The sequence below is a fragment of the Neomonachus schauinslandi genome, chromosome 5 (assembly GCF_002201575.2).
Source record: "Neomonachus schauinslandi chromosome 5, ASM220157v2, whole genome shotgun sequence".
NCBI lineage: Eukaryota > Metazoa > Chordata > Mammalia > Carnivora > Phocidae > Neomonachus > Neomonachus schauinslandi.
Genome location: NC_058407.1, coordinates 163,686,546 through 163,707,638, shown reverse-complemented (window position 1 = coordinate 163,707,638; position 21,093 = coordinate 163,686,546). Strand labels below are relative to the sequence as shown.

The window sequence follows — 21,093 nt, the reverse complement described above, 5'->3', positions numbered from 1 at the left end:
CTTAAAAGATTTTATTTATTTGACAGAGAGAGAGGAAGTGAGAGCAGGAACACAAGCAGGGGCAGTGGGAGAGGGAGAAGCAGGTTTCCCGCGGAGCAGGGAGCCCGACGCAGGGCTGGATCCCAGGACCCTGGGATCATGACCTGAGCCAAAGGCAGTCGCTTAAGGACTGAGCCACCCAGGCGCCCCTGCTGTGCTTCTTAATAGCCTCTCTTTGGATGTCTTTAGGCTGTTGCATTTTCTACAGCAGGGTGCGTGGGGAGCCCTAAATACCCGATCCCCATTTCTTTCTGCCACTCGAGGCCTCCCTGCCTTAAGTTCTCCACAATTTCTCCTGCCCTTCTATTTTTATACTCTGAGCTTTTTTCTTCTCTTCTCTTTTCTTCTTTCCCTCCTTCCCTTGAAAGGGCTTCTTATTCTGTGCTCTAGAGTTTTCCTCTAGTTGAGTTTGCCCTTTCTGTTGTGGGGGCGCAGGGCAGGTTGATAATACTTGGGCTCTAGGTCAGTGGTGGGTTTATAGATCTAAGTTTACAGTCAGAGTGTTAGAGAGGTAAGGGACCTCTGATACAAACCATGTCCCATTTCATGCGTTTGCCATGAAGGCTTGAAGAGGTTAAGTCTCCCAGAGATCATAAATACGTCTTTTTGAAAAATAGTAGTTTGGTGGTTCGTCAAAATAATTAAATATGAAATTACCTTATGATCCAGCAATTTCACTTCTGGGTGTATACTCAAACTAATTGGGATCAGGGTCCCAAACAGATACTTGTACACTCTTGTTCATAGCGGCATTATGCCCAGTAATCAAAAGGGGGAAGCAACCTATATGTCCATTGTCACATGAATGGATGAACAGAGTACGGTGTATCTGTGTAACAGAGTACTGTTCAGCCTTAAAAAGGAAGAATATTCTGATACATGCTGCCCCATGGGTGAACCTTGAAGACCTTATGCTAAGTGAAATAAACCAGACACAAAAGGACAAATTTATGATTCCACTTACCTGAGGTTCTTAGAGTAGTGAGATTCCTAGAGACAAAATTGCCAAGGGCCAGGGGAGTGGGGAGTAGGGCATTATTATTTAATGGATACAGAGTTTCATTTTAGGGATGACAAAAACATTCTGTGAATGGATGTTGGTGATGTAACCAACAGAAACCAATAGGAAGGTGAATGTACTTAATGACACTGACTATACACGTAAAACTAGTTAAAATGGTTAAGTTTTATATATATTTTACCATGATAAAAAATGCAAACACCCACGTACACACACATCCTCTTTTTTTATCTGAGAAAGTTTCAAGTAATTAGGGAGTCTGTCTAGCCTCCATCTCTGTAGCTTACATTTGGACCTTCCCTCGAGTTAGTTTCAGACTTGTCATTTTGAAATGTTAACCTCTTTCCCTTTCTTCTTTCACTTTTCTTTTTTCTGACATTTGAGTACCTGCCTCTGTGATCATCACTGGAGATGCAAATAGCTCAGAGCCTAAGGGGTTTTATGTGAAATATTTTAAAGAACATGCCTGTAAAACATTCAAAAGAATTCCCAAAAATATTTATTTTAAAAGAAACAAAATAAGACTATCCCACATTTATACAAATGTATCAGATGACTATGATCCCACTTAAGCAGTCTTCACATTTTTTTCTCTAAACACGTTTTGTGACCATTTCATCCCATTTCATAAATGTCTCCAGACTAAACAACTTGCAGAATGTAGGTCTCTTGAAGGCAGACCCTCCTTACTTGTGGATTAAATAAGAAAACTCCACAAATGATTATGACAAAAGATAGAATATTGTAAGTGGTATAAAAGGTTAATAATAGGCTTGAGTTTCAAAAAAAAAAAAAAAAAGTTTATCAGACCGAGTAAGAAATTTGGGCAATTGGCCTTTAAAAGATAGTTAAGATTGCACCAGGCAAAGAGACATGAAATGCGTAGCAAGACCGGTAGGTAGCAGAGTGTTCTCGGAATAGTCAGTGAGCAGTTGTTTGTGGTGTGAGATCTGCTTGGGTTTGTAAGTGAGAATAAGGCTGGGGGTGGGGTGTTGGGCCAGTGGTTTAGAGCGGGGAGGGCCATGGTGAATTTTTATTACAATTTACACAGAGAGTGAGGGGCCCTTAGGATGGAACTGCCTAGGGGCCAACCGGATGCCAGACCCCGGAGAGCAAAGCTGGAGTTATAACCTGGGAAATTACCTCCATAGAGGCATGGATTGAAGCTCTCAGGAGAGTCCGTTGCAAGTAGAGGAGGATAGAACCTCTTGAGTATTTCTTCTTTAGTGGGCGGAAGGGCATGGTGTAGAGAACAGCTTTCAGAGAGGTGAGAGAAGAGTAAGTAAGAATGGGGAGTGGGAGGTACCGGCTTATAGTTATGGAATGAATAAGTCATGGGGATGAGAGGTACGGCGAAGGGAGTATAGGCAGAGTTTTGTAATAACATGGGACGGTGACAGGTGGTAGTCACACTTGTGGTGAGCACAGCATAATGTATGGTAAGTCTCGAATCACTGTACACCTGGAACCGGTGTGATGTGTGTGTCAACTAGACTTCAATGATGATAATAATAAAACAATGGTAGATAAAGGGACTTTCCAAAGGAACCTGATTAGGGAGTGGTCAGACTGCTACATGCTACAGAAGAGGCTTTACCGAGGATCAGAAATGAGAGGAAACCCTTCGATTTTTCTTTGTAGCATAGAACTGCACTCAGAGGTGTGTGGTTAAAGTATGCAAACGTTCTCAGGCTCCCTTGCGCTCTCCTGATGGAGGCGTGCAAAGAAGAGTGCTTTACTGAAGGTAGTACTACAGGGGGAGCTTTTATTTTGAAAGAGAGAGAAAGATAAACAGATCCATCTACATTTTCCCTTAAAAGGGAGAAAAAGGTCTTTGCAAAGACGATGCATGCAAGACAGATTCTAGACTTCTGTGGTTTTTTGTAGGTCAGAGCCCAGACTCTGTAAGCGATGGGGTGAAATGTCAGTAACAAGGTAAAGAGTCTTGTTAGAAACCGAAATATCTGTTAAAAAGAGCAAAGACCAGTATCACGTTAAAAAATATGTTATTCATGAACACCCTCACCTCTCTGCTTCTTTGCACTAGCGAGTTGCTGGCTGAGGGAGTCACTGTTCCAGGGGGTGGGTGCACCTGAAAAGACAGCCCTCCAAGGCTCTGCCAGCTTCAGGAGCCCCTGGGAAGCGAGTGCAGGCCTCCAGCTTCTCATCCATACCCATGTTCTTCTGTATTTGGTCCCCACCGCATGACGTGGCCACGTCCTCCAGGACATCCATGACATGTGCTTTATGTCTTCTCGGTGAGCATGTACTAAATGTGTCCTTCATGAGGTTTTCTCCCATGTCCTTCCCCTGTCTACTTTTTGTTTTTCCAGACAGGATTGCTAAACTTTTTGTGTTGTACAGTGTTCAATAAATACATTTCGATGCGTCCTCTTACGGAGCTCATGTTTGACGCTGCAGAAGAACTTACTTGGGTACTAGGTGTCCTGAAAAAAATTCCTCAGCCAGAGCCGCACTTACTCCTTCATGGATCGCAGGGATGTAATGCACACAATACACATCATTTTCAGTTTACACACTTTTTAAAAATCTATTTGTTTAGTAATCTCTGTACCCACCATGAGGCTCAAACTCACGACCCCAAGATCAAGAGTCACATGTTCTTCCGACTGAGCCAGCCAGGCACCCCAACACAATTTGATTAATTAAAATGGGTTATAAGAATTGTTAAGTATAATTCCAGTCAAAACAATAAGACAAAGCAGGGTACTTTAGCAAAGCAAATCAACATGTTAAGAAATATTAAGGTTTAGGGCGCCTGGGTGGCTCAGTTGGTTAAGCGACTGCCTTCGGCTCAGGTCATGATCCTGGAGTCCCGGGATCGAGTCCCGCATCGGGCTCCCTGCTCGGTGGGGAGCCTGCTTCTCCCTCGGACCCTCCCCCCTCTCATGTGCTCTGTGTCTCTCTCATTCTCTCTGTCTCAAATAAATAAATAAAATCTCTAAAAAAAAAAAAGAAATATTAAGGTTTAAATTTTTTTATTAATTGAAATAAGAAGATCACCATTAACTTATTGATGGAATCTATCAAACTTTAGACCCCTTTTGCAAAGAAGTAGGACATTTAAATACAACTGTAAATTACGGGGGTGCCTGGGTGGCTCAGTTGGTTGACTCTTGGTCTCAGCTCAGGTCTTAATCTCAGTATTATGAGTTCAAGCCCTGCATTGGGCCCCATGCTGGTTGTAGAGCCTATTTAAAGAAAAATACATATATCCACTCACACATGGGTAAGGCGGATGAGAGAGGATAACACAATCACTTGTGTTAAGAGGCCAAACAACTGTATCTTTTTCTTCTGGCAACGGGCCCCTGAGCCTATGATTATTATGCACAGCTCAGAAACTAACACATAGTACCTTCTCAGCATCACCATTCACCAGTTACCCATCCCAGTGATCTGCTTGGGTGACCTACCACAGGCCCTTTTCTAACCTTCCCCCCCCCCCCCCCACCCCGTCCCCATCTCCTCAGGCAAGTGTCCCTGATGAGGTGCCCCCAGAGCATGGGGCAGCAGTTTCTGCCAAGACACAAGAAAAAAAATAGGTTATTCATTTTGATGAAAAGATTGAGATTTTTTAGATTTCCTTTGCCTTTTGTTTGTTTATTTTTGTTTGTTTTGCCAAACAAATGTATTAGAGATGCTTAGTGGGCATTTGGCAAAGTTGCGGGTGATCGTGGGCATGAACCACTCCTCATTAACATGGTACATCTGAACTTACCATTGGACAGGAGGTGGATCTGAGCACATTACAGACATTTGTGGACACTTTCTCCCCCGTTTTCTTTACTCAAGAATCTAAGATTGTTATATTCTACATTAAACCAACTTGATCTTACCAAGCACAGCACAGTAACCTCAGCTTCTCAGTGTGAATGTTTGTATATTGTAGTAGTGGTATGTATCTTGTAGAAGACATTTTTTTTAATGATTCATTTTTAAAAGCATTGATGTGTGTGCCTGGGTGACTCAGTCGGTTAAGCATCTGCCTTTGGCCCAGGTCATGATCCCAGGGTCCTGGGATTAAGTCCTGCATCAGGCTCCCTGCTCAAGGGGGAGTCTGCTTCTCCCTCTGCCCCCCCCCCCCCCCCCCCCGCTTGTGCTCATGCAAGCTGTCTCTCTCTCACAAAAATAAATGAATAAAATCTTTAAAAAGCATTGATGTTTAAATACCAGCTATGCCAGTTTATGTTTATAATTTAATTTGAAGATAAGATTGTCATTGAAGGAAACCTTAGGAATTCCCAAGGAAGTCCTGAAAATCATCCCAGAGGGGTATTATCATTGTTGTCATTGTTTTAGGAGTTTATGGACTTCTCTGATTTCTTATCAATTAGACAAAAGAAGAATGTGAATCTGTCAACAAAGTCACCTTTTCTACATTTCTACCCCATACTGATAAGTATTCAGCTTCATCTTTGGAAGGGATTCTTAAAGTGCTCTGGCCTCCGGCAATTCAGGTGAAATTTGTCAAGACTCAAATTCGTTTCTTTGGAACTTGCTTTATTTCTGTCTGAAGTTATATTTACAATAAAGTCTTTTATTTTAAATCATAGGATTTTGCACACCTTTAGGTTGACCTTTTCCTTCTGCCCCCCTTCCTGTCTGATAAACCCCAAAGATCAAATTGAGACGGTGATATTCTGAAATCGGAAAGTTTCTGCCTTTTGCAGCTTATTTGATGGGAATAAAAATGACTGATGGCTTTCTCTCCTGGACCCTTTTGTTCAATTCAACTATGATTATGGAGCCTATTAGCTGGAGTTACAACCTATTTAAGAGCACTGCTTACCAGTAATGGGGGCCAAATGATTTTGGAAAGTTCAGATGTACTGGACTCCCTACAGAAATAAATTCAGCACTGAACATATTGATGCAGAACCTGAACGCGTCTTCGCCAGTGGGACCAAGAAAATTGTGAGCTCTGCAAGAAATGAGTGGGTAGTGGAATTAAAGATCAGATAGATGTTCAGCTCAAGGGCAGTCTCGACTCTGAAGTTCATCACAGCAGTTTAATCAGGTTCAAATGTGTGTTGCCCAGAAAAGAATCAGCCTTCTGTGTGACAGGAAATAGAGTTTATTTAAAAGATTCCTTGTTTCTGGTAATTCTGTGTGGTGAGGTTTCTCAGCTACACACTAAGATGAAGAAACTGCTACGTTTGACAGGTGATGGCACTTCGGTTTGCCTTGGTTCAGAAAATGCAATTTGGAAAAGATTTAGAGGAGCTGTGGTCCTGTTCAGAAGGAGCATGCCACCCCAGAAGTTCCAGCTTTAACCATGTCCCCGGATTAAGTAGGCCAGGGACCACCTTTGGCTGGAGCCATCTGTTGCTACCTCCCGTTGTAAAGTTATTTTTACATAAAATGTTTGTGCATCTTCAGTGAGAACTGAAGAGTACAGTAGCAAAGAACGTGAGCTATTCCCCTTGGTAGCTGTGTGACCTTGAGCAAGTTACTTCGGCGGTCAGACCCCTAGTTTCTTTACCTATCAAATGAGAGTGATAATGTGCACTTCACAGGATTATGGTGAGAAGCAAATTAAACGAAGTAGCATGTATTAGTTGCTTATCACAGGTCTGCACATATTAAGTGCTCGATAAATGGTAGTTACTTGAAGCTTTAGGACTCTCATCATCTTGTCCGTCCCTCATTTGCCCTCTTAGCACTGTCTTCATGAGCAAGAGTGCTCACTGTCTTAGGAATAAGTGAGGGTAAACCTGTGAGAGGACCTGTGGATTCAGAAATGGAGCAAGAGAACAGAGTATAAACATGAGGAGGTTTGGACAGCTGGTTTTCAAGAGCCCAAGCAAAGACACCCTACCCCACCCTCCTCCACATACCGCCCCCACCACCCCCGGGCATATTAGATTGACACATTATTAACCTAGGAAACATTTTGAGAGGCATGTTATGGTTTTATACACAAGATGAGAATCTCTTAGTCTTTCTTTGATGTTACTTACCAGCTAAGTTGACTCAATAATGTACAAGTATTTTTGTCTGATCAAATTTGAAAAGAATACAATGTACCTATTAGGAGTTTACTTCTTTTTCCTTTTAGGGATCTTCAGAATGTGTCCACGTGTCTCTGTATTCACATTTGTATCCTTATATCTGTTACCTGTTTCCCTGTGTGTGTGTGTGTAGAGAATGAATAAGTGAATGAATGAATGGGATGAGAACTGAGAAACAAATTCACTGCTTTTTCACTGCTTTACTGTGTCTGGGTAAGCACCCAATAATTCCTAAAGTACAGATTAGTGAGGCAAAAGCTGGATTGGAGAGGCTGCCAAGATCTTCTTGAAGTGGTGCCTCCTAACCTTCTGCCATAATTTATACCTTGAGACCCTCCAGGGATGTGTTCGGGCCTGCAGTCCCATTGCTGGCCATTTGCTGTATCAAAAGCACAGAGCAGCCTAACCTGAGCTGTACCTGCGGGACAGAGAGAAACCCATCTGAGAAAGGATGACTTGCAACAGAAGGATCACAGCTACTCCATCACATGGCCCAGCGACGGTCGCTTGTTCTGACCATCTCACGGCAAAGAGTAAAAGAGACCGCAAGTGTTGGAGGGAGTTGTTCCTCTGGGTTTAAGGTGAGAGGGTGACGAGGAGCACAGAAGACATTCCACAGAACAGACGGTGACCAGTAGTTTGAAAACCTGCAAGATTTGAGCAGCAGGGTTAATTGTGAAGACCTGGCTTTAACGTTTGTTAACATACAGAGAACAAAACTACTGTGCTCTGTTTTGTGTGTTAAAATGTACTTCGCATTTTCCATCACAGTTACCAAATGTGGGTAATTTGGCTTAAACAGATATTGGTTTCGTGCTTTGAAGATTCAGAGCCATGAATCTGCTACATATACCGTATTAATAAGCAAATGATACACATTAAGTCTTTAAAGACTACTGTTACATTGTACAGCTGGTACAGAGGGAAGATTGCAAAGACTGTGTCACTTAAGCTTTAGGTTCAACTGAGGAAGCCGGTGTTACTGTGTATTCTGTTTACTGCTCTCTCACATCTAAAGAACAACAAGAAACAGAACAAACGCCGTAGATCCATCAGAGAGTATAATACAAATTGTTGGCGTTCAGATACATAGATAGAAAATTAAATTAAAGTGAAATGTTTAATGTTTATTTTGAGTTCTTGGAACAGTGTTTATTGCTGACTGTGTGTGCGTGTGTGTGTGCGTGTGTGTGTGAGAGAGAGAGAGAGAGATTTATTGAGGGTGACTGTGGCCCTTTTTGGGGCTTCCTTTTTTCAAAAAGTGGGCCCCAATAGTAAAAAGAAGATTGTAGAATCATAGAATTTTATTTTATTTTTTTTTAAGATTTTATTTATTTATTTGACAGCGAGAGAGGGAACACAAGCAGGGGGGAGCGGGAGAGGGAGAAGCAGGCTTCCCGCTGAGCAGGGAGCCCGACGTGGGGCTCGATCCCAGGACTCTGGGATCATGACCTGAGCCGAAGGCAGACGCTTAACGACTGAGCCACCCAGGCGCCCCAAATCATAGAACTTTAGACCTAAAAACTTAGGATTCACCTGAGTTCACAAAAGGTGTCTAATTTCCTCTCTGATTTCGAACTGTGACTGTGTGTTTGTGAATTCTGTGAAGAAGGGGCATGGGGCCACAGGAAGAAGGCTGCCACACTTGCCATATTTAGCTGATAGAAGTGACGGACCGTAATGAGGAGGGGTTTTGTGGAAGAGAAGGAATGGAGGATGAAGAAGGATAAAATAACGGAGAATTGCTTCTTCCTCGAGAAACGCCTCTGCTCTGATGTATATCCGCTTTCAATATCCCCACAGATATTTTACAGGAATTGCTACCTCTTTAAACATCTATGCTATTAAAAAATCAGACCAATTGTTGACATAAACCTAACATAGCAGCTGCTATATAGACAGAATATGAATTTTTTATGCTGTTGATGAGTTTATGTCATTTATGTGCGATAGTAAGGGTAGAAGATGGATTTTGTATCCTGAAAAAGCTACTGTTGGCAGCATTCAGAATATTAGCTGTGCTTTGAATCAAAAAATTAATATGGCTGTGTTTTCAGTGTGCGTGTTTCTGTGTAAACTGGCTTATCTATGGGTGGGGTGGGCGAAATCGCTCTACCTGGGGAAAAGAGTAATGGTTTTCTTTTGTTTCTGTTTTGTTTTGTGAAAGGAAGGATTGATAGCATTTAATATTTGATTTATCTGCCCTTCCCTTCACTATCAAAGGATTAACTGTTGTGATAAAACCACCTTTCATCTAATTGAAGGTTCCATCAGCTGCAAAATGCAACATTATTTTATGTACCACTAAGAATATGCACTAACAATTAAGCTGACATGCCATTGATTTTAAGGCACATTTCAATTTCAGAAATGTTGAAATGTAGAAGAACGGGTCTTTTGGAATTTAAGAAATAGCATACGTAATTCACTTTGGTATATGTCTGTGTATATAAAACATACATTTGGTTATATTCTGTAGTATTCTGAACCATTTTTAGTGAGTTAGGTTTTTATTTGTCCTTTAAATTTGCTATTAACATTTTTTTTGATACAATTAATTTAACATGGCATGAATTTGCAGTCTCTACTTAAAAGAATCATTTGGAAGCTCTAGTTTCTCAAGCTTTCAAAAGGAAAAGAAAAGGTCAGGTGCAAGGAGGTGGACTGACTTTAAAGTAAGAGCACATTTCTCTTCAGAAAGAAAAAAAGAAAGCACAAAAGAATCAAGGGAAGGAAGGTAGATGTGAGTGTTCTTAATTAGGGGCCAGCAAACTTCTATCTTAACTTTCTAAGAGGAAAGCAGACTGTTGCTAGTATATCAAAATCCAGTGGTTTATCTGATTGCATATTTATAGGTCTTGGGTAGTAGCTCTCAGGAGTGAATACATCTGAAACCAGATGACTGTAGTTAATAATAATGCATACTGGAAATTTACTAAGAGAAATTTCAGGTGCTTTCACCACATACAAACACAGAAAAATGGTAACTATGTGAGAAAGTGTGTATGTTAATTAGCTTAACTGTAATAATCATTTCATGATGTATATGTATATCAAAGCATCATGTACACTTCAGATATACAATTTTTATTTTAAAATTACAGTTATGCTCATTACAAAACAAATAATCATACATGTAACAATAATGCATGTTATGTATTAAGTGCTCAATAAATCGTGGACATTTTCCCACATCAGTACATTTCTCCATAGTAATTTTTAGTGACTGCATAGTATAGCATCATACAGTACAACATAACTTTTAACCATTTCCCTATTTATGGACATTTAGATTGTTTGCAGTTTTTCATTTTAATAACATGGCTGGCATGAATGTCCTCGTACTTCCCTTTTGTCACATTGACCCATTGATCATTTTAGGGTCAATTCCTAGGAGCTGAATTGCTGGGTTAAAGCCTATGCGTGTTTTAATGTTATTACATGTGTTAGGAAGGGACCATTTCTTTGCATATTCATCTGTACAGAATTTCAGCAGTTCCCTGTTCCCCTCATTTTGCCAGCCTCATTGGTTTAAAAAAATCTTTTTTGTTTTTATTAGCATTTTAAAGATTATAGTTGGGGTTGAACACCTCTTCTTGGCCTTTTCAGTATGGTTCTTAATAATAAGAAAGCATGGAAGCTCAAGAGAGAAGCAGAAGGTCATAAGGGATTTTCACATTGTTTTACAAAGTCTTGTGCGTTTTTGAGGAAACTCTCCCACCTTCCTTAAAGTAGATGAAACTGATAAAGAATAACTTGGGACATGGAGATCAGGTGTGGCTCGCTCACTCAGTCTGTGGTGCAGCACTGGAAAGGAGAGCTCCTTGGTACCAGAACCCTGGGGAAGATTCAAAAGGCACAGGCTTGTTTTGAAAACCTGGAGCACTGTGGAGAAAAACTGCAGACTCCTATCTGCTTTCTCACATGTAAGGATTTGAAGAGGGCAAAGGAGGACTTCTTTCCTCTGAGTGTGCTAGGTTTATTCAATACTGTTTCCTTTTGGTTGAATTGAACTCTTGTCTTTGTTGCTTGCCTTCATGGGCACAAATAATCAGATAGTGTGACTTGGCAGCAGTTAACAATAAAATTGCATAGTATGAGCCATGCTGATTTTTTTAAGTGGGCAAATAGGGTGATTTCTTTATGAAACTCTCTGCTGTTTGAAGCTCTTAACATTTCAGGCGACATGGGAATTATATTTGGAATAAAGTAGTAAATTCCCATTCAGATTGCCAATACCGTGTGATCTCCAGGACCCATGCTGACTATGTGGTTACATAATATATCTCGCACTTAGTAATTACCAAACACATTGTCTGCCCTTCACAGCCCAGCTCTGGTGCTGCTGCCTCATTGGGACAGTGTGTGTTTTATAGTAGGCAGGATGGCATTATACAGTGCAAACCCTTTGTTTTTGGAATCAGACCAGACAGAAAGTGGACTCTTTTTTTTTTTTTAATTTTATTGTGCTATGTTAGTCACCATACATTACATCATTAGTTTTTGATGTAGTGATCCACGATCCATTGTTTTCGTATAACACCCAGTGCTCCATGCAGTACGTGCCCTCCTTAATACCCATCACCGGGCTAACCAGTCCCCCCCTCCCCTCTAAAACCCTGTTTGTTTCTCAGAGTCCATAGTCTCTCATGGTTCATCTCCCCCTCCGATTTCCCCCCCTTCCATTTTTCCCTTCCTTCTCCTAATGTCCTCCACGCTATTCCTTATGTTCCACAAATAAGTGAAACCATATGATAATTGACTTTCTCTGCTTGACTTATTTCACTTAGCATAATCTCCTCCAGCCCCATCCATGTTGATGTAAAAGTTGGGTATTCATCCTTTCTGATGGCTGAGTAATATTCCATTGTATATATGGACCACATCTTCTTTATCCATTCATCTGTTGAAGGGCATCTCGGCTCTTTCCACAGTTTGGCTATTGCGGACATTGCTGCTGTGAACATTGGGGTGCATATGGCCCTTTTCACTACATCTGTGTCTTTCTTAACTCTGCCATTTACTGCGGTGCTCTCATCTCTAGAAATTAGGAGCAACGTAATTGTGAAGACAATTTATTTCATGAGCTCAATCATGTAAAATAGTTCATCAATAAGGATCATTCTTGGCACCTGTTTGTGCTGCCTTCCTCATTCTATCTCTGAAGTCTTATTTGGCTGCCTCCGAATCACGGTATCTTCTTGGAAATTCCTTAAAAGTCTTGATCTGGGTCATAAATTGACGTTTATTTGGTATTTAATATTGATAGTTATCTCTTGACATTTGTGTATCCATAGTATCCTCCATTAGCACATATGTTCATTCAAATATTTATTGAGCCCCTTTTGTGATTTAGGCCCAGAGTAAGATTCAGTGGAGCTTACCTGCCAGTAGGGGAGACCTATATGAAACAACCTTGAATTACTAATCAAAGTTGTGGTGGTTGCTGTAGAAATGATGCTCTAAGGGGCTGGGAGTGTGGACCAGCTCAGGGATGACCTTGAGCTGACACCCGTTGGGTGAGTAGGAGTTAGCCAGGAAAAGGTGGGAATGCTAAGTCTTTGGGCAAAGGAACAGCAGGTGCAGAGACTCTGAAACAGGAAAGAACCTGGGTTAGTGGTACTAGCAGTTCTGGCAGAATGGAGTGTAGGCAGCAGGCTTCAGAGAGTGTCTTGCAGAGTGTAAGGGGTTAAGGCTAGAAACCCCGGGGGGGCCTGTAGGCCAGCTGCAGGACTCTGGTCTTTGGTCTAAGAGCAATAGCTAGACACTGAAGAGTTGAAGGCTTACCTCTGGAAGACTTTCTAGTAAAACAGATACATGGATCAATTTGAAGCAGGCTACCTTAAGTGGGAGTTTTGAGGCCAGAGTCCTGCTTGCGTGCTACCCCGTTCACCCACGCTCATAAAGTCTTTAAAAACAACAGAACAAAACACAGGAATGACTTGTTCAAGTATCCCTTCAACTCTAAAATACTATGACAGTGGGTAGAATATGAGGATTTTTATTTTCCAAAAAACTTAAATTTAAAGACGTGTTTCTGAGGAAAAATATTTTCAACTTAAGCTAGAGGAATCTTAGTGAAGTTTTTAGGATCTTTTAAAATACTAATACTGTGTTTAAAGAGGAAATTATAGTTGTCTTTAAAATGTATCAAAATGCTTAATTATGTTACTGAGTGTAAATGAAAAGGGCAGGCCCATAAGTAACATTCCTTAGGAGACTAGAAAAGATTATTCCTAAAATCTTTGTTAGTCCCTATAGTTCTGTGAGCCTGAGACCAAATTCGGTCATCTTCTGAGTGTTTGAATAAAGGCCTCCCAGCTCTCGGTCCACATACATAATGCTAATGTATTTGTCAGTTCATTTATTTTGCCATAGGACACCACTTTAATAACATTTACACAGAATCCAAGTTTTCTTAGAATTTTAGTGGAGGGCACCCAAGGTCCAGCCGCAGCATCTTACAAGAAGGGGGAGATCCAGAGGTGGACACAGGAGTTGCCTAATTACTGATTTCTTTAAACAGAGCTTTGATCACAGGGGCCTCTAAGGCAATGTGGTAAAAACTCCTGGCACCACTTTGTTCCTTGATAAGAATCGGGATCTTTACGTTAATCTCCAGATTCAAAATACAAGATAAGGAAGTTATTATTTTTACTAGGTGGAAACTTCCCTTGCTTGACGATTAATGCTGTCTGCCTTAATTTCTTTCTTTTTTGTCACCGCTCTGCATAGTATTGCCTTTCTGTTTTTTCTCCTTCTGAGATTAGTTGAAGCTCTATACTGCTTAAACCCCGGTGAGCTTCATGAATAGGTTCAGAACTTAGGGAAATGTTCAGAGAGTAGGGATTAGTCTGTCAAGGTTCCTGTTGGCCTTCTACCTCATTCATCTGTTTTGCTATGCATTGGAGTTACAGAGATGAGTGATGTGTGGCCAGAGAGGCTCCTAGTAATCAGGATACATTATTTTATTTACTTGCAACCTACTTCCATATCTTTACATGCTTTAGGAATGTTACAAGTACAGTATTTCTTAAGCGCCAGTTAAGAAAAAGCCAAGTAAGTCAGATATTATTGAATTGATGAGCAGATTATTGTAAGTAATGAAATTAAATAAGCACATAGCTCTTCCCATCAGCTTAGTGTTTTGGTGACCACATTTTTCTTGTTCTCTCTCCAGATACTATAATTAAAGCCTCTAAAGCAAAATTAAAAATAACATTCTCACCCACAAGAGGTAGGGAGAAGGCAGTAATATCTGTATTTAATGATATTTTTAATTATGCCTTTATTGTATATATTTTTACATAAAATCACTGCTAGTTTTTGTTTGGACAAGTGAATCAAGTGGGTCTTTGAGATAGAGGATAGAGAAGGATAGGGAGCCCACAAGCAATGACTTTAATATGTCATCTCAAAAAAAAAAAAAATCTGTTTTGGTCTGACCAAAAAAATTAATGTAATGAGGATTTTACAACCCTGTCTACAAAAACCACTGTCATAATGGCCATATTTCAGCCCTTAGATTGCCTCAGTGGTGTTTTGATCGTAGGTGTTCTGTTGATTTGGTTCTGGCTACCACCGAAGGAGGGGAGTCCCTGCTTTGTTAGCTGAAGAGTAAAGTAAGTCTCTAAAGATGAGATACAGGGAAAAAAACAAAGCTTCTCCAGGGTGGCAGAAGGACACAGTTTTTGCCATCTTTATTACAAGATCCTTAGCAAAGGTATCCTCTTTGTTAACAGTTTAATACTTGAAACCCTCCGATTAGATCTCAGTCTGAGCATTTCCCCCCCCCTTCTTCCTGACTTTTATCAAGTGCTTTGTGCCGCCTGTATTTCTTCACCTTCAGATTTCTTTTCTCTGGATTGCTAACCTCTAATTGGAGATTTATTAGGTTGCTCTTAAGTAAGAGGGGAGGAAGACCAAAGGAGAAGGAAAATGGAGGAGAAGCAAGAAGAAACTGCAGGAAGGCAGCAGAGGGAGGAACAGGGGAGGATGCAGATAAAAGATGGATAAATGAAGACAAATGAAGAGCAATGAGATAGGGAGGTCTGAAGTAAAATACTGAAACTGAGCTCTTGCGGATACACGTGAAATAGGGGTCTGGTGGAAGATCTCCAGCAAGAGTGGCATAAATCAATGATGAGTAAATTAATAGGGCAATTGTGCAAATGGGACTCACTCATTTAAACTAAGCGTAATACATCATGGATGATTTAGAGATAATGCAATCCGTAGGGCATACCTTTTAATCTGCCCAGGACCCAGTAGAGAATGCTGTCACTTCAAGGGTAAAAAGGCAGAGGATCAGAACACTGGGTGTGTCTCTTCATTTTAAAAGTGTTAATAAGACAGATTCTGAGCTACGTGAAAATTAGCCAGGCTCCAGAGCTTCGTGTGTGATACATGGATTCGAAAGGAGCTTCGTGTATTCCAGAATTCTCGACACAAGCACAAAATATTTAAGAATCCTCTTAAAGTCCTCAATTTGAATAGGTTAACATGTGGGATTGACAGAAATTGAAGTGGATATAAAATGAGTCACTGCACATGTGATCAAAGGTATGTTAAGTGGGTGTAATCCGGTAAGAATCCTGTGCTGTCCTTGAGAGTATTCTGAGACCAGGAAGGAAAATTCTGATCCCTGTTGTCCCACTTCTTTTCTTGCATGCATTCATTCATTCACTCATTCTGCAAAGGCTTACTGATAACCTACTTTGTAGGAAAGACTGCAGAATGTGATGGGGACTGCTGCTTCTACCTGACAAAGAAACATTAACAGGTCATTCTTTGACTACCCTTGCGAGTATTCTTGGGGGTAGGTATGGAGGAAGAGAAAGGAGAAGTGAACATTGCGAATGGAGAAAAGTCTTCCTTCATAGAACTTTTAGGATTTCTACGTCTTTTCCTTTTTGATTAAGAAATGCGGAAGCTCATAAAGGTCAAGTGTCTTGGTCCAAGTCCAGAATTAGTTGGAGTATTGAGGATTAGGTATTGTGGACTTCCCTTCTAACCCACTATTAGAATTCATTCCCATTTTTTGTCTTCATGAAGAAGGTTAGAGATACAATTTTTAACCTATCAAGGTTAGAGGTGAGACTAGTAGTGATTAGATGTTAGAAGTATCTGCACACTTCGTAAAGCAAACAAATAAAGGCCTATCTATTCCCCAGTAAATGCTGAGTCTCAGAGTGGGAAAACAAACTAAATTTAATAAAAGGGGCTGCATGTTTGTATGTGATTTCACACTATGCTCATAAACTTCTGTCTCTGATGAGGAAAATGACATTATTCCAAGTCTTGCACCATATTAGCAAAGGACCTAAACTAAGCCAAGATTTCAAGGAGTTGTAGAAACCAGCAATTTGTGACAGACCTTACATACGAAGAGTTGCGATGTAGGACATTCATATAAGTTATCACAAGAGATTTGTCAAAGCATGTGTTATAGGTGAACAGGCACTAACTTTCAGAATCTCTGTTATCAGTGATCTTATGTTTATGTTTTTCTGTGTAAAAGAGAAAAATAATTTCCCAGGCCACAAGACAAATTACTAATGATGTTAAATAAAACATTTTTGCCCAGGGGCGCCTGGGTGGCTTAGTCAGTTAAGTGTCTGCCTTCGGCTCAGGTCATGATCCCAGGGTCCTGGGATCCAGCCCTGCATCTGGCTCCTTGCGCAGGGGGGAAGCCTGCTTCTCCCTCTGCCTGCTGCTTGCCCTGTTTGTGCTCACTCTGTCTCTCTCTGACAAATAAATTAATAAATAAAATCTTTAAAAAAAATTTTTTTTTGCCCAGATAGTATTCTATTGGGAACACTCAACATGACTTTGAGTCAGTTGGGATTTTCACGTTTCTATTCCGGAGATTAGGGAAGACAGGTCTTGGAGAGGAAGCATGTCTTAAATCTGGAAATGATGCTTGTTGTCAGTAATAATAATTTCTTTTCTGTTCTCACATTGCTTAGAAGATTCCAATTCTTTTCCTATCTAGGTTCAGTTTGGTCACTCACGCTTGACTTCTGCTGTAAGTACGTTTGATGTAGATTCTACTGAGCACTGTTAGTGTAACTCCAGTGAGAAAGTAAATACTTCCCTCTTCCTCATTTGCCGTATGATTGAGTCTAACCTTCCTTTGTCCCTCTTCTCTCTACTTCCCACATCCCAATTCAGGTATCCAGTCCTTTGACAATTGTTAACCTGCCCATTTGGGATTTTTCTGAATTAAGTTATGACTATAGCATTTCTTCTAATAAATTAGATTTTTTAAGAGAATGCTGTCTGCCAAGAAGCAGAGTCATCACATAGTGTGTATATTTTCAATGTGTTGCTATGAAAATCTCCTTGACCAAACATAATAGACAGTTAAAATAAATTTGAAATAACGGTCTCAACTCTAGGTTTTAAAATCATTAAGCAGAAGACAGGTGGTCTAATTTTGCTCTGTTTTCCTTATTCATGTGTATAATTGCTGTATGAAATCACATACATATCTCATGTCTGTAGCTGATACATTTATATACCTAAATATACATTTCTCCAGTGGAATATTATAAAAAGTTGAGTTTTCTTTTACAATTGGAAATTACTTTTACAATGGCTGAACATTCCATCATCTTTGACAATCAGCCCTTACTTGCTATAGAGAACAAAAATGCATTTGGCATGACCTTTTGTATTCCTACATTTGAACTAAACAGAGAAATAATATGTGAACAAACTGGAGAAATGTGTGAAATAAATAATATTTTTATTTACTATTATAGTTATTTTTACCCCACAGCCTTCCAGAAGGCATTTGAAGCAATTGGAAAGTTTAATAAAATAGGAATAAAAGTGAGGACCGAACGGGAGGAGTAAGAACTTTGCAATGTTCATGTTGTTGCTGAGATTGTTGATAAAATCGATGCTGGGGTTGAGGTTCCTGGCAGCTGTAACAATGAAAGACTGTGATAATTCCTGTTTTCAGAAAAGATGTAGTTGGTTAAGCAATGGACTCTTGGTGTCTGCTCAGGTCATGATCTCAGGGTCTTTTTTTTTTTTTTTAAGATTTTATTTATTTATTTGACAGAGCGAGAAAGAGACAGCGAGAGAGGGAACACAAGCAGGTGGAGTGGGAGAGGGAGGAGCAGGCTTCCCGCCAAGCAGGGAGCCCGATGCGGGGCTCTATCCCAGGACCCTGAGATCATGACCTGAGCCGAAGGCAGACGCTTAACGACTGAGCCACCCAGGCTCCCCATGATCTCAGGGTCTTGAGATCAAGGCCCATACTGAGCCCTGAGTTGAGCTCCAGGCTGGGCATAGAGCCTGCTTGAGATTCTCCCTCTCCCTCTGCCCCTCCCTGTCCTCCCCCACCCTTTCTCTCTCTCTCTCAAATAAATAAAATCTTAAAAAAATAAATAAATAACTAGTTCCTTATTTTGGTGTTGGGAGTAGGGTGGAGGGAAGCAGTTTATTTTTGCCTCATTCTAAACTCTTATAAAAATGCATCCCGGGTGCCTGGGTGGCTCAGTTGGTTAAGCGACTGCCTTCGGCTCAGGTCGTGATCCTGGAGTCCCTGGATCGAGTCCCGCATCGGGCTCCCTGCTCGGCGGGGAGTCTGCTTCTCCCTCTGACCCTCCCCCCTCTCATGCTCTCTGTCTCTCATTCTCTCTGTCTCAAATAAATAAATAAAATCTTTAAAAAAAAAATGCATCCCGTGGGTTTTTAGGGGGTGATTGGAGGACATAACTGGCAGTGTCCTCAGCTAGAGAATACTGGAAAATTCAGACATGACATCCCTGGTGTTTTAGGTCTGACCTTTGGTGAAAGATGAAGGCACCGCATTGAAGCTTAAGTAAGCAGAGGCTTTCTTGAAATGATGTGGCTCATTCTAATCCATATGTAGCCTCCTTCTGGTGCTCCTGCCCCATCCCAGCGAACAAGATAGGTTAGTTAGTAAGCTTGAAAAATGAGATGATCTGGCAAGAGAAATTATTTTATGAATATATTACGGAGCCTGGGGAACTGTTTGGTCCAAATGGAAAGCCACCCTACTCTCCTAGGTCAAGCAGTATAAACAAAAACGTCATTCACACTTTGAAGGTGGCTATTTGTGTGGTAAGATTTTTCAGCCTGGTTCAGGACTTAGCACTGATTTTTTTTTTTTTTTTTTTTTTAGCCAATTTACATTATCTATATTGTTGTCCATTTCTCCTGACTTACAGAATTGATTTTTTGGACCTACCAGTAGTCTTTGGATATCTCAAAAGCTCATCTCTACTACTTTAACAAATATTTATCGACTGTTCCCCTTATGCCAGGCATCATGCTCAGTTTAGGAAGTATAGATAGGAGTCCTTGTCAGTTAGAGTCTCTAGTCAAGTACTTTGGTTCTTAAAAATCTCTTTTTCATGTCCTGAGACCTAAAATGGTCATATCACCTACACAGACTTTAGTTACTCAAAGTCTTCCTCATCTGCTACGCATTCCCATCCAAAATGCTTGTGGGAAAGCATGGTCAAGCCACTCAACATCACTCACCAGTGGGACTTTAGATCTTAGAGTTTCTTGTGATTATGTAAAAGCACATGCATGCTTCAGGAGTCAGAAGTGATTAAAGTGTTTCAGGAAGCACACCATCAGCCCCAATATCCTAGTCATGTCACCAACTCAGCAGGCAAAATTTTCCTCTTTCTTTTAAAGTTCTCCATTACACAAAGAGTAATTGAGTGCTAGTGTGAACTTCCAGATAAAGGATACGGTGCATGATAGGGGATGGGGATTTGAGTGGCCTTGGCAAAAGGCAGTGGCAAATGAGACGTTAAAGAAATGCACAGGTACCTTCTTCCAGTCGCTTCCAGTTTTCTTTAGTCATGGTTGTGAGATATCTTTCAGTTAGAGAAGGAATTTCAAAATGCTCTGTTAGTAAATGGGCTCTAAATTGGTCACTTAATGCTCCGGTGGAGCCTAAGTTAAAGTGGTACTCCTCTGAGGAAAAGAGCCACACAGACACTTGTCAACCCTTTGGACACCTTCCTATTAATGATATACATACGTCATCGATGTAAAGTACTTTCTGGATAGCAAAGCACTGTTATGGACACATTATCTTCATTTTGAAGATGCTATTTTACATGTCATCCCCTCTCTCTTCTTTGTGTGTTTTAGCGAGTACCTTTGTATCCTTCAAATGAACAACTCTGCAAAGTCCTCTGGAGACCCCTCTGAGCAGGCATATTGGTCTCCTCTCTGTTCTTACTCTGTCCTTTGCACAGACCTCATCAGAGCACTGGCCTCGTCCATGTGGTCATGCTTTGTTCCTATCGCTGTCTCCCCCTGTAGGCTGTGACCCTCTCAAGGGTAAGGAAGCTGTGTGCTCCTCGTTTTATTTCCCGCACCTTCTGTAACGAGTGAATGTGAACATGCTCCATAGATGATGGTGGCATGGATGTTGTGTGGTGTAGAGCTGAGGACAGCTTATCCACTTCCTAAGACAGGATGTTTAGGAAGTAGTAGCTACAAGTAAAACTGAGGTCTCTTGACTCCCACTTTCATCCGTTCATTTGGTTTATTGGTTACTTGGAGAAAGCTTGTTCATCTGAAGACAAGCTGTCCACTGTCTTACTCATCATTCTACCCACCCGAGATGTTTCCTAGTGAATTTGAAAGATAAAGGACAATCCTTTGTCAGAATGAGGGTATTTCCATTCCATCATCATGCCTGAACTCTTTCCCCAAGTGAAATTACAAATTGTTACAAAGGGGGTATGGACAAATCCGTGAATGTTAGAAACATTTCTTTGGCCCTGTCCTACTTGGCATATTCTCTTTCAAATTGCACATTAATGTCCTCTGTTCAGAATCACTGTTCCTTCCACATCCTTCTTGCCATCAGAGCGTCTGGTTAATTAGTGTCCTACTCCTCCCTGCCCTCAGCCCACTGTCCTATCCAAAATCTGGTATTTTAATGATTCTCAGGTTTAAAAAACAATGCTCCCTGCATAACGTTCTGCCTCT

The 21,093-nt window shown here is 40.8% G+C and overlaps 1 protein-coding gene and 1 long non-coding RNA gene across 3 annotated transcripts in view; both read left to right on the top strand.

Annotated features, from left to right (window-relative positions):
• Positions 1 to 21,093, top strand: part of AUTS2 (activator of transcription and developmental regulator AUTS2) — a 1,127,592-nt gene that overhangs the window by 653,462 nt on the left and 453,037 nt on the right. The gene's annotated exons all lie outside the window — the stretch shown is intronic.
• Positions 3,554 to 5,088, top strand: LOC110589960. The gene is made up of 3 exons (XR_002480915.1): positions 3,554 to 3,828; positions 4,048 to 4,189; positions 5,055 to 5,088. It is a non-coding gene; the product is annotated as an uncharacterized LOC110589960 (long non-coding RNA).